Genomic DNA, 11976 nt, shown 5'->3' on the forward strand with positions numbered 1-11976 from the left:
GGGCCCAAGGTTGCTCCCTCAGGAGCTGGGCTGCAGTCTAGGGCATGCCCTGGGGCAGAGTCTTGTCAGGGGCTGTGAGGGTGTAGCACCCAGCTGCTCCTCTTCTCTGTGGGGGTCACCCCTGTTTGGCCTGGGGTCTCCGTGAGCCCAGTGCTGGATGGAAAACAACCTCCTTGTGCTGGAGGGAGTGAAAGGCTGGTGTAACTGCCTTCCTCTTCAGCTGGGGACTTATGCGAGGCCGCGGGACTAATGCCTTACCAGCTGCTGCCAGCCCAACAGGGACAGGACAGTGCTGTTTTCTGGGGTAAGCTGATCATTTGGTGGGCTGTGACACGACAGAATTACAGTGATCCTTGCCTTTTGTGCTAGCTGATAAATGAAGTGAATAGGCGGTTTTACTTCTTATTTATTACTGGGGACACAGTCAGTGTCCTCATGAAAGGCAAACGTGCTGTGAGCTGTATCTGACACAGGCAACGTGATCTCTGCCATTGGTGAAGTTACATTATGGCTGAGTTTGTCCACGCATCTGTAAGAATTTATGTCATGGGGGTTATGCTTGTTGGCCCAGGAAAGAAAGTACATGGCCAAATCCTGATCTCAGTTGCACGTGCGCAGCTCCCAAGGCAGTAGGGCTGCATCCTGGCTCAGCACATGGCCTAATGAGGTCTTGCATGATTGCAAATAATGTGAATGGCACACTGGAGAGTGAGCAAACAACTGTTCCTTGTTTTGCTGTGCTTTCTGCACTGCAGCATCTGTTTTGCTTCATCATTTTTTAAAAGAAAACCACAAATATTTTTCACCAGAGAGCTGATAAATAATAGTCCTTACAGTTTAAAAAGTTTTAAGGGGGATAAAAGCATTTAAGGATAAAGTCCTTATGTTTGGATTTGAGCATTAATTCACAGATTGTCTCTTTATTATTTGGTTCCCAGCTTGGGAAATCCTATGGGGTATGGGCCCTTAGGAAATCACATGGGGTGATGTCTTAGTTTGATTTATTTTTATTTGTGTAACTAACTTTGCACAGAGTTGTCTTTCACAGCAGCATATTTTAATGGGGATTTGTATTTCTTGGAAAATTCAGCAAACTGGGGAGTGTTTAACAATTTTTCAATGAAACTTTAAAGGAAATTTGTTGTGACTTTGCGGATGCACTTGGGATTGGGTTAATGGGCGTGATGTAGTAAACTAAGTAGCTATTTTAAAGGGCTGTGGTCAGAAGATCATATGGGGGTTTTTTGTCTTGAAGTAGCTGCCTGAGAGGAAATGTATTCTAGCAAATGGCAGACTACATGTATAAACAGAAGCAGGGATAGCCTGAGTCTAGTCTTAGTACTTCTCCAATACTTTGCATTTCTGTAGTACTTCCGTGTTTCATATGGTAGATGACAGTTCATGAAGAGAAGTAGTTTTAGCCCTCCTGTCTTTCCTGTTCTTGAGGTGACAAAAAAAAAGTCTAAAAATGATTATCAAAAGGGTCATTTAAACTGTGGTAAAGAGAAATCTTCAAAGGTTCATGTTATTACTTTAAAGTTATGACTGGGTAGGTCCTGAGGTAAGCTCGGATACTTTTGTGATAAGAAAGTATATATTTTTTTATATACATATTTTTTCCCAATGGCTCAAATGCATACTGTCTTGTTTCTGAGTTTCTTAAGTAAACATCAGATTATTGTATTGCTGTTTATCCAGCATCACAAATATATAAATTAATTTTAGAGCAAATGGATGCATTCTTCTCTCTTGTCCACATCATAACATTTCTTTTTAAGATAAGACATAACAAGATCAACAACAAAGCAGGAGAAGCTGGGTACACATGAGAATTTGAAGAGAAAAGAGAATAGAGCTCTTTGCTCTTGTGGGGTTCTCTCCTTATCAACTCCATACAACTTTGTGCTCTCACTTGAAGAACAGTGAACATAACAGGAAAAGCATGCGTGTTCTAGAAATTGGCGGCATAAGCACGGGACAGGAAGTCTTCTGGACAAAGCGGCCTGCAGTACTTACCTGTTTGTTAAATGTATCTGCTTGGTTGGTAGGAAGTAAGACTGTTGCATTTTTATCTTGCTTAAATGGTTACACGGTGAAGGTGGGGGAATATGTTGTTGTCTAAAGTTTCGAGCCATTTTTTTTGAATTATAAAGTTAGGATCAGGCCTTTTGAAGTTTACTGAGATAATGCGATTAAATCAAAGCCAAGATTTTAACATCAGAGAATACCAAGACAGAGGGCCTTGTTTGGGGGGAGGGAGAATAGGAAGAAGGGGGCTTATACCTAGATAAAAAGGTTAATTAGAAGAGGCATGTGAAGTAGAAAACAAAAACAGGCAGCAAGATCTATGCTTTTCATAAATGAGAAGATAATTATAATAGGTGCACCCCATCCACATGCACTTGTGCCCCCCCCCCCCCAACAAGTAAATAAGTGAAACCCAACAGAGCCCACTCACCACTCTCTCACTGATGATTTCTCAATGTTGCTTTTCTGTATTAAGCAGTTAAAGCAGTATTGCAGTCTAGTTGCATCAGGGATACTTTCTGTTTTTTTACTAGATTGGTGATTAGAAAAGGACATGATCCATGTGATGATGGGTCTGAAACATGGTCCCTCCTATGAGGAATTGTAAAAGTTCTATGCAAGCCTTGCCTTAAAGCAGAAAAACTTTTACATCCCATGACTGAATAGATGTAATAATTAGCTAATAGCAGAAAGGTGTGCCTTTGTTTATGTCATTGTACAAATGTTGAAGTGCCTGAAAGACTTTGTGTAGGCTTGACATTATTACAACACTGTTTTTTTTAAATAGCATTTACCTTTCTGTCAATATTTCTCACTGAATTTATTAAAATTGTTTCACAACTCTTTTTTTTTTTCTTTTTTTCCCTTCCAGTAATTCCTTCACTATAATTGGATTATATATTTTCCATTGTTGTGCAGCATAATGTAAGTACTAGGTACTGAAGTGCATATTATTACTTTAAAAACTGATTAGGTGACAAGAATTAATTACAATTATAAATTATTACACAAGTCTCCTGTTCTACAGTGGGAGCGTCAGTAAAATGCTGACACTGGATAATTAACTGGTGCTAATCTGTGTGTTCAGTTTTAGATAGTCCAAAGAAGATTTGATGTTCCCTTTCCTGAAATAAACAAAACCAGCTTCCCAAGTATCAAAAGTAACAGTAGCTTTTAAGGGCTAATCATTACCAGCCTTTGTCATGGGCTTGTAATTGTTTCATGAATTCTGCTTCAATCAGGGAAAAATATGCTTAAGTGCCAATAAAAATTTTTATGCTGCTATGATTTCCTCCTGCCTCATCTTCCTCCTCCCAATTTATGGCTTTATTCCACTGTCTCTGTTACTAAGCAACACTGTACATGTTTTTAATGCAAATGACTTCAAACCCTCTGGTAGTAAGGCAGAATAACATCAGGTTAATTTCCTGATTAATATATGCTACAAAGAAGTGCTGTGCACTAATAAAAACAAAGATGGCTAGAAAGCTGCCTCATAGCATAAGGAAATAAAGTTGGTGGTTTGGTGTTTTGTGTTTTTTTTTTATTTTATTTTTTTGGAGGGGAGGGGGTTGGTTTTGGTTTTTGTTTGTTTTGGGTTTGGTGTTTTTTGGTTTTTTTTTGTTTTTTTTGTTTTTTTTTAATTGTCTAGGTTGTCTTATCTGTATTTGAAACAACCTTTCCAAGCAGAAGGATCAAATGCTAGGGTTCCATCGTTTTGGTTTGATCTGTTTGTGTGTTGAGCCACCCAGCTGTTTGTGCAGTGTGTATGCCATGATGATGCAAGTAGTTTTCTTGTGGTTGCATGCTCTATTTTCATCTTTATACAGAGGACATAAATGCCTTTTTTTCACTCCATTCCAAAATTAATGGTTGCATGGCTTTTTAGGACTGAGTGTTGTCTTTTCATTCAAGCCAATAGTAAAATTCCAGCTGACTTTAGAGTGAACAGGATTCAACCAACATTCGTGCTTGCACCATAAATTTCTTTTGCATGCCACTGTACCACTCCCCATATTCTTAAAGCTCTTAATTATTGTGTATTTCAGGGGATTGCATGATTTTCCTCTTCTTTTTTCCCCCCATAATGTGAAGTCCTACTTAATGGGCTAGCAACTATAATCTTGTCCAAACAGCAATACCATTTTAGATGGAAATAAAGCAGATTTCTTTCTGTACTGCATTACAGAAGTCTTAGGAGTGGTGTTTAGACTGCAGTGTTTGCTCATAGGAACAGCTGCGACAGGCTTATGGCCAATGTTTGCAGAACTGCTTTGACATCTCTAAATCAATGGCAATGCTTGCTATTACAAAGTGGAATTTGAAAGTCTAAACATAGAATATCAAAGGGTTTAAAATACACTTAAATGCATATTTGCAACTTTGATTCCTCTGATGCCTGAAGATTTATGCCTTTCAAACAGCCTGAAATAATATTGAGCTTCCAGACAAGTTCTTAGATAGGCTCTAAGTTTCAATCCTACCCATTTTCAACGTAACAAACTAATAGTATGTAATGCAGCTGTAGGAACCATGTCTGCATGCCCTGTCATCAAATGTTTTTTGTTCTGTGTATTATTTTTTCACTCTGTATAAAAATAAATAAATTTTATCTCCTGTTACTTAGGCCTCTTGAAGGAGGAAGAAATACTGAATTGCTGCCAGCAAAAACCTGTCAAATGCACAGTCAGCAGAATGAACAACAGACCAGGAACTTTGTTTAAATTTTAAAATGATGTTTAAATCATGATTTGAAACTTGTGCCTAAGAATATTTGTTTGTTTTTAAATTTGGTAGAGCCCTCCTGAGAGAATTGTACCATGCTTTTGGGAAATAAGTATTTCCCAAATGAAAAACATACAGAGAAAGTTTTTCTTTGTTTTCTGTGAAAACACACATTTAAAAACAGTGTGGGATTAACACAGTTATACGGAACACATCCTTAGTACTGACCATGTGTTCTCTACTTTTATGGTGAACTTAACAGCTATGCATGAAATACTCTTTGTGTGTTTGGAGAACATATCATAGAAGAACAAATGTTAAATTTAGACATGGTTAATTAAATACAAGTCATTGCCAAATAAAACAAGCCATAGTGTGTTTTAGTGCATGTTTGCAGCATGCTGGAATGTAGCAGTAGCATGTGTATGGTGTGCGCTGGATAGCAGTCAATAATATATATTGGCAGTAAATGCAGGTATTCCATTGTAGGTGAAATTTAGCCATGTCTCTGTCTGCACTTTGTTATTTCAGGATGCCATTGCCTCCATGGTGGTTTTGGGCCAGAGGCGTGAACTTTATTTTCTGTAAATGAAACTGGATTTCATTAATGTGCACTGAACACATTAATGTTCTGTGTAAGCTTGAATGCTGGGGGTGCTGATCTGCTTGTGGTTGGAAATTATGGAGCTTTGCAGTGTTGATCAGCTTCTCCTGTGACATAGGCAGATCATCAATCAAATGATATCGCAGGAGAGGTAAAGGCATGTTGTGTCATGGAATAACCTTGTCAAAATATTTGAATTAACTTGGCAGAAAATTCAGCCTTTAAACAGCTCCAAGATAAGCATTGAAGTGTAAGGAAAATTTTATATTGCTTGTAAAGTTTCCAGTCATCTTTTGGGCTGGAGGCAAGAATATGCCTTTAGACGTGGTGGGGCTTTTTTTGTGTTTGGTTAGGTTTGTGGAGGTTTTTTGTTTTGTTTTGTTTGTGGTTTGGGTGTTTTTGTTTGTGATTTTTGTTTTGTTTTTTTTTTAATGTACTGTATACTTTTAAATAAATTTAAATCCAGTGCATATTCGTGCATCACTGTAATGAATGCTGATGTTTTGGCACTGATCTGTGAAGCTCTTGAAACAGATTTGATATGCACATTAGAGGTGAGTCCCACAAGAGGCCATGGGCAAAAGAACTGTAGGAGCATATCCCTTGGTAGAATGTATCTAGACTTGAGCAAAAAGTACGATGTTTTTTTCCAATATACATTTAAAGTTTTCTTTAATAAACAAGGTAGTCACAAATGTTGATCAAAACAAAATTATGTGCAACTTCAGAATTTCAGGGGTATGAGGTGTACAGATAATGTACATTTTCTTTTAGAATCAGTGTTCTAGTTGGACTGCTGTCTTTGTTCTGCTGTGTTCAGAGTTAAGGCTAAAAACACAGTACTTGTAGGTTTGAGAAAAAAAACTTGGAGGAAACAAACTAAGCATATGGCATGAAGATTAAGCTAAACCAACACTTATTTAAAGTTATTTCAGATTGTTTAATATTTTCAGTATTTCAAAATACAGTTGGTCTGATTTAGGTGCTTCTGTGAAAAATGCTTGCTTTTCCCCACAATTATGTTAGACAGAAATCCATTTTAAATGTGATAATTTTTTTCTGAAACAGAGCAGTGCATATCTACTGTCTAATCTCATGTAAAAATTACAGATGACAGTAAAGAGAGCTATCATAGATATGCAGAGAAATTAAAGAATAACAGAAATATAGTTTTGCTGGATTTAATATGTATATACTGCACTGTACAGTCTAGTTTATAATGTAAAATATTCCTTTCTGTATGCTGCCTTACACTTCTATCTAGAGTAATCATATCACAAACTCCAGGCTCAACATTAACAGTTCTCTAGTCGGTGCAATTACATCTTATGTACATTTATCTGTGACCTGTGTTTGAAAGGTGTCGTGCAAATCATACCCATTCTCTCACTTTATAGGTGCTTTTATGTAGAAAGGGGGCTTTGGGTCTGCAAATTTTTGTCATACTTGGTAGGTTTTCTGACAGTGCAACACTGAATCCGTATAAAAGATTTAAAAAGCTATATAAATGAATAAAACCTTGTGACTCCAAACATATTTTAGATCCTTTAGTATTTCATAGCTGTTCAACAAAATCAAATATACATAGCACTACTATAGTATATATTATATTTTTGTGAATTTTTTTTAAGTTTCTGGGTTTTTGGTTTGGGTTTTTTTTGTTGGTGGATTTTTTTTATTTTGTTTGTGTGTGTATTTGTGTATCATGTGACAACTAAGCATGAGGAGGAGTTCAGGGTAGGTAGAGAAAGCCCATGTTAACTCTATATGCAGCACCTTGCCTTCCTTTCACGGGCATATAACTACCTGATGGGTTTCTAGTGCGTAATTGAACTTTTTTTTTCTGCTGAAATAAAAGTCAATAGGAGCAAATCAGCTGCTAATGTCTTATATGCATCTATTGACTAAATCATTTCTGGTTATTCAATTTCATAAAAATGGTGGAGTTCACATTTCCTTGGAGATGCTTGAAAGTCTATGTGTATGTTTGTGCAGGATTGTTCCTTGCTCGTAAAACCTTTCAGTATTTTCTGCTTTTAAAAAGCTTTTTAGCTCTTTGGTTAAATAAAACCCTCTACATATATTTAATTTTTTTATTTAATGACAGTGTGAAATACCTTCACAGTTTTGTATTTTTTCAACAACAATCTTTGCTTTCCACCCTATTTTAACAATTTTTCACTTTCTGATTTGGCTACAAAGCTCCAAGAGATGGTATGTCTCTGTGTATGTATGCCGCCTTCTGCACCAGGGCCTGTGCTTGATTTTAGCCTCACAGCAGTGCCAACATATAAAGCTTAGGAATAGTTAAAATACATAGCAAATAAGTAAGTTATTTAGTAGGTAAGCTATCAGAATTTCTTAGGCCCAGCCTTTGACTGTTGTTGGGGGAGGCAGAGCACCAATCCCCTCTTACTGTGCTGGAACCTGATCCCGTTTCCACTGAAGCCACTCTACAATGTGGCACTGCTTAGAAACACCAAAGCTTATTCTAAGTAAGTGGATATATGTACACTGAATACTCAGCTGCAGGAGCCTGAGTCTATCTTTTCAGGGCTGCTATTCATACTGTAATGTGATCCTACAGTTGATGCAATATTCTGGGTAAATCTGTCCCTTTAATTTAATTTAGCTTCTAAAAAGTTATGCCTAAATTATCCTTTAAACTCTAACCCGTACATAAGAAAACTAGCAATTTTTAAAATGCTCACTCCCAGGAAATTTTATTAACAGTCAGTTCTGGAAAACACAAGTGAATTGCTGAACTGCAGTATTACAGCTGGGTTAGATTTTGGATTAAAAGGAATGGTGGGATAAAATATTACCACATTACATAGAAATACTTTGGTAAGGATGATATTGCCTAAGATACACAGCTATAGATACATGGATAATAGCATAGTACTTACAATAGTACAGAAACATTTCTTTGCTTTGGGTGGATTGATACAGCAGTGGAGATGGCTTTCACAAAGACATCTGTTGAAGACGTGCACGTTTCTAGTAATGCTTCAGACAATGGAAGTTCTTATGGGGTAAAATTCTACAATATAAAACTAGCTCTATTGAAATAGGAAACATTAACATTTACTACTTCACAAATTACAACTGCACATAAATATTTGACAGAAAATAGTATCTAGTTCTTGTTACTTAATTTACCAAATACTTTTAAAGCTGCAGGCCATGGCACTTGTCCATTAAAAAGATCACACAACATTGTTCTCAAATGTTATCTGTACCTCTTTCTCAAGTGTCCAGCCACATCTGCAGTACCCCTCAGTAAGAACGAGCTTGACAGCTCTGCTATTAACGTTGAGGATTTGTTAATTCAGCCTTGTAGTGAGGTCTCTGTTGAAATGGGCTCGATGGATAGAACAGCCTCATCGCTTTGCACAAGCTGGTGGGATGATGGTCTGGCCAAGCCTGTTATGTGATGTAAAAGAGTAGACCTGGAGACACTGACCTTGTCAGCAGGGTAAGAATAGATTGGTATTTTCCAAACTGATCAGGATGTTGCTAAGAAACTTAAGAGCCTCTCAAAACTTTTTGGAAGATTTTAGTACTTAGTTGAAAGATTTGCTCTTAAGGGTTTCTCTTTGCTTCTGCTTTAGGTTATGGTGGTGTGGATTTTTTTTGTTTGTTTGTGTTTGTTTTTTTAATGTGTAGCAAAAATAAAATTAAGTATTTACATTTAACACTAAATATTCCCCACATCAGCAAGTCCCTGCTTTTGGCCGCCTTCCACCCCCTCTCAAATATGTTTCTCCTTTCCACAGCAAACTTCTTGCTGGGAATACCTGTGCTTCAGTACAGTCAAAAAGGAGGTCATAAAGATAAACCATTCCTGAAGCTATGCAAGCAAAACTAAACCAGACCTGGGAATCCTACTATGTACTCTGCTGCTGCCACATAAGATGATAAAAACCATCGCCTGAATAGTAATTCTGGTAAAGTAAAGGACTTTTGGCATCGTACTTAATCTGCAAGTTCTTGATTAACAATGTAAGCATGAGGAGATTGTTAACCTGAGAAGGCAAATTAATCCCCACTGTATCTCTAACGGTTTTGTTGGAATTTGGGCGGCCCAGTGCAGATTATACAGAATGACTTAGGATAGGTGTGTAATAAGCAAGAAGCAGAGAGCAGAGTATGAGTCATATAAACATAAACATGAGTCACATAAAATATTACCACACAATAAATAGAAATAAATATTATGCATGTCAAACATAATGTTGATTTAGTAATTATTCTGCCAGCAGAAAGAAAGTATTCATTTAAACAAGTCAACGGAACATAATTGTGAAAGGACAAGAGTTGTGATGCCTGTATTTAGGGCTGTATGCTGTCTCCTTTAATTGAGTTCTTTGCAATAGGGGTGCACAGGGACAGGCTAAGAGTTTGCCAAGTATTTTACTTTGGTCATCCCAAGAATGAAAAGTATTTTGGATGCTCCTTTCAAAAATAACAACATACTATTGCATCTTAACTTTGTGTTCTTTAAGATAGTGGGAGTTTGTTCTTAAATATATATACCTAGTTCTTATTTTGATCTTAAATTAAGAGGGCTTAGCCCACAGTTCCCCCCACATGGCAGTCATACTCAGCCAAATCTTATTCTGTCCTCCTCTGTTGGCAAGGAGTAGGTTCTTACACCAAAGAATGTCCTGGCCATCTCTTACCTGACCCTCACTGGTGCCATAGAGTCAAAGGTCTGCAACAAAGGCCAGATTGTGCGCTCTGTCATGCTGCTGCTCTGCATGCCCCATGCATAGCTTTCCAACATGGTATTTTCAGCGTATATGGGCAGGGAACCTTAAGGCTCAGCATCAAGGTATTTCTGAAGACCTGTACTGGCTGCAGCTAGGTGCATGATGGAAATGGTGTGGGTGTGCTGAGGGAAATGGGGACTTTCCAGCTAGCTCTCAGTTTGGGGCTTCATGGGGATGCCTGAAACTGCAGGATGTGGCTGTATGCAGTAACTCTGTGCTCCAAAAGAGTTTACTCTCTGCTGCTGGCCAGTTATAGTTGCTGGAGAGTTTCATCTCTGTATCTATTGATATGTCTATTTTTTTTTCCTTTAAGGAAACACTAAACCAGGATTCAGTATATTTGGTCAGCTGATGACCATTTTCCTATCCTTTAGAAGAATAAAAATTTCCTACTATTATTTAATGGCAGCTTTGCCCTCCACTTTCTTTGCTTATCAATTCAAGGTCAGTCTTGCCTTCAAAGCACACCAGCTGTAAGTCCTTCCTACCTTTCCTGCAGCAACACAGCCAAATATGCATGCTTGTGCTTTTCTCAGTGATCCAGGTATGCATGGGTGCCACCAGCAGCCCAGGATACACAGGCTCTTAAAAATGCAGGATCTAGGCTGAAATGATCAAAATCATTAGCCAATGGCTTCTCTTTTTTTCTCTGTCATCTTTATTGTTCAGAGTCACTACTGATTCTGCTTATTTTTCTTCTTGGTGATAAATGTGTCCTTTCAACTAAGTATTTCTCAGTTATCACCCATGCAAATATGCTTTGATTTTGATTTTTTTAATACATATATATTTTTCTCTTGGGGATGGCTCTTGTAGTAATGCAATCAATGTTTCGCAAATGAGCTACCTTTTGTGATCATTGGGGACACTGGATTTTGGTGACCAAAGGGATGAGAAAATGATAAGGAAATGCTTGTTTAACCCCTGTCAAAGAAGTTAACTGCCTTCCAGATGGACAAGTTTGTATTTTGTTTCTACATGAGTCTGCCCACAGGTAAGGATCTCCAGATCCATCAGGAGGCAGGGAAATATTGCTATCTCTTCCTGTAACTTTTGAGATGAAAAACATATTTGTGGCTGCATCCAGCAGGTGGCAAGCACAGCACACTGAATTATGTCTGAGACAGAGCTACTTCTGCCAGGGGAAGTTCCTGGTGCTGCTCAGCATGTGTACATGACCAAAATATCATACAGATAAATGGCAAGCTCTGCCAATACTTCATCAGCTCACCAAGTGGTGAGGCAGTGGTACTGTTCTGGATGCTATTTATAATGCATGGGATTATTGCCATATTCATTTTTAACCAATGGCTGTCTCACTTACAAGGATATAGGCTAAATATAAATTATTCTATATAATGATTTAACTGTGTCTTTAAATGACACATTCAGGTTTCAAATTTAGAGAGACTAGCTCGCAATTAAATTAACTTAAATAGGAATAGAGTTTTTTTTTTTAAATATGCAGCTTTAGAAGTTTTAGTGATTCCTCCCAGCACCTTGTGACATGTAAGTAGAAATTGTTCCCATTTTGCAGCTGGAAGAACAAAGGCAAAACTGAGGAAATTTGTCTTAAAGTGAATGAAAAAGCAGAAGAGGCACAGGGTTCCCGGATCTGGCTGTAGTCCCATTTTTTTCTTAAAAAGTATTAAATTACATAACTTTTTTGTTGGTTTTCTTTAAGTAATTTTCTAAAGTATAAAAAGAATTCAAAATATTTGTGTGTATGCAAGAGACTGATAATTGGACAATAGGGATAATCCAGCCACTTGGTACTTGAGAAAAAGCTGCATTAGATGTGCAATTTTGAAGACTGTAAATATTGCAAATTGTGAAGGGTCATGT

Source organism: Pezoporus flaviventris, unplaced genomic scaffold (assembly GCF_033815535.1).
Source record: "Pezoporus flaviventris isolate CSIRO_AGI_PZ_B2104156 unplaced genomic scaffold, CSIRO_AGI_Pfla_v1 ptg000013l, whole genome shotgun sequence".
In the NCBI taxonomy this organism is placed as follows: Eukaryota; Metazoa; Chordata; class Aves; order Psittaciformes; family Psittacidae; genus Pezoporus; species Pezoporus flaviventris.